The sequence below is a fragment of the Schistocerca piceifrons genome, chromosome 2 (genome assembly GCF_021461385.2).
Source record: "Schistocerca piceifrons isolate TAMUIC-IGC-003096 chromosome 2, iqSchPice1.1, whole genome shotgun sequence".
NCBI lineage: Eukaryota > Metazoa > Arthropoda > Insecta > Orthoptera > Acrididae > Schistocerca > Schistocerca piceifrons.
Genome location: NC_060139.1, coordinates 616,748,473 through 616,751,189, shown reverse-complemented (window position 1 = coordinate 616,751,189; position 2,717 = coordinate 616,748,473).

The following is a 2,717-nucleotide window of genomic DNA, read 5'->3' as shown; positions in this document are numbered from 1 at the left end:
TTTATACAGGGTGTTACAAAAAGGTACGGCCAAACTTTCAGGAAACATTCCTCACACACAAATAAAGAAGAGATGTTACGTGGACAAGTGTCCGGAAACGCTTAATTTCCATGTTAGAGCTCATTTTAGTTTCGTCAGTATGTACTGTACTTCCTCGATTAACCGCCAGTTGGCCCAATTGAAGGAAGGTAATGTTGACTTCGGTGCTTGTGTTGACATGCGACTCTTTGCTCTACAGTACTAGCATCAAGCACATCGGTACGTAGCATCACCAGGTTAGTGTTCATCACGAACGTGGTTTTGTGGTCAGTGCAATGTTTACAAATGAGGAGTTGGCAGATGCCCATTTGATGTATGGATTAGTACGGGGCAATAGCCGTGGCGCGGTACGTTTGTATCGAAACAGATTTCCAGAACGAACGTGTCCCGACAGGAAGACGTTCGAAGCAATTGATCGGCGTCTCAGGGAGCTGGAACATTCCAGCCTATGACTCGCGACTGGGGAAGACCTAGAACGACGAGGACACCTGCAATGGACGAGGCAATTCTTCGTGCAGTTGACGACAACCCTAATGTCAGCGTCAGAGAAGTTGCTGCTGTACAAGGTAACGTTGACCACGTCACCGTATGGAGAGTGCTACGGGAGAACCAGTTGTTTCCGTACCATGTACAGCGTGTGCAGGCACTATCAGCAGCTGATTGGCCTCCACGGGTACACTTCCGCGAATGGTTCATCCAACAATGTGTCAATCCTCATTTCAGTGCAAATGTTCTCTTTACGGATGAGGCTTCATTCCAACATGATCAAATTGTAAATTTTCACAATAAACATGTGTGGGCTGACGAGAATCCGCACGCATTTGTGCAATCACGTCATCAACACAGATTTTCTGTGAACGTTTGGGCAGGCTGTTGGTGATGTCTTGATTGGGCCCCATGTACTTCCACCTGCGCTCAATGGAGCACTTTATCATGATTTGATACGGGATACTCTACCTGTGCTGCTAGAACATGCGCCTTTACAAGTACGACACAACATGTGGTTCATGCACGATGGAGCTCCTGCATATTTCATTCGAAGTGTTCGTACGCTTCTCAACAACAGATTCGGTGACCGATGGTTGGGTAGAGGGGGACCAATTCCATGGCCTCCACGCTCTCCTGACCTCAACCCTCTTGACTTTCATTTACGGGGCCTTTTGAAAGATCTTGTCTACCTACGCAACCCCGGTACCAAATGTAGAGACTCTTCGTGCTCGTATTGTGGACGGCTGTGATACAATACGCCATTCTGGAGGGATTCCATGCGACGGAGGGTGGATGCATGTATCCTCGCTAACGGAGGTCATTTTGAACATTTCCTGTAACAAAGTGTTTGAAGTCACACTGGTACGTTCTGTTGCTGTGTGTTTCCATTCCATGATTAATGTGATTTCAAGAGAAGCAATAAAATGAGCTCTAACATGGAAAGTAAGAGTTTCCGGACACATGTCCACATAACATATTTTCTCTCTTTGTGTGTGAGGAATGTTTCCTGAAAGTTTGGCCGTACCTTTTTGTAACACCTTGTATATTTAATCTTACGGCTAGGCCCCTCGTCGGACAGTCCGTTCGCTGGGTGCCGGTCTTTCAATCTGACGCCACTTCGGAGGCCTCCAGTCAATAAGGATGATAGGATGATGATGAGGACAGCACAACACCCAGTACCTGATCGCAGAAAATTCCCTGACTCAGCCGGGAAGCGAACCCGGGCCCAGAGGACTGACAATCCGTCCGTTCACCATTCGGCAACCGGGGGCGGACATTTATATGGTAAACAGATATAATATTACTTAGGAAAAGTTTAGCAGGTATTTGTAAATGAATTTATACGAAATGAATAGCAGACATATTCGCCAGTAAGCACACCATGTCTGTGAGAGATCGATATAACACAGTAGTTGCTTTGATGAACACTTGCGTGATGGACTCAGCTGGTCTCATGCTGCTACTAGTCAGTGAGCCCGCTGTAAGTGAATTTAAGTTGTAAAAGCCCAACACAGCAGTCCGCAGACAAGTGGAATAGGATTTTCATTAATGCAGGTGCGAAGTTTTCGGAGTAGTTTCGATGTGGGTGAAATAAAATTTAACTTGAAGAGGGTTGTGGCACATGCAGAAAGTTGTCATTGACACTTACGACTAACATTAATTCCTCAGGCGATTCGTATCGGATAGCGGTAACTTCACTGGTCTCGCAAGAAGTATACAGGGTGTTCATTTTAACTGAAGACATTGAAATAACTCGAAAACTACACATCGGATTAAAAAATGTTATAGCTGCAATTTCTTTGTCTCGGAGGGGGAATGACATCACACTCGACGCGCCACCCCACCCTGTATGTGGGTGGAGTAGGGCAACTTTGAAATCTTCAAAGGGAACCCCCTATTTAATTGCAGTTTGCGATCCTACGGCATAATCTACATACGTGTTGTCTGAAGCATTTTCTTCGTTTCGCCACAAATGGTGCTTCAATCGGGGAAACAGAAATGAGTACAAAATCGTAATTTACAACATGCTACTGAATGGCCCTTGTGCGAGTACATGAGAACAGGCGTGCAGGTGGACGGTGAATGTTGCAACCACAGAAGAAAAAATTAAAATTATCCTGATTTACGGAGAATGTAGAGAAATATGATGACGCTGCTGTTTCCTTGTATGCCGAGCATTTTCCAGAGAA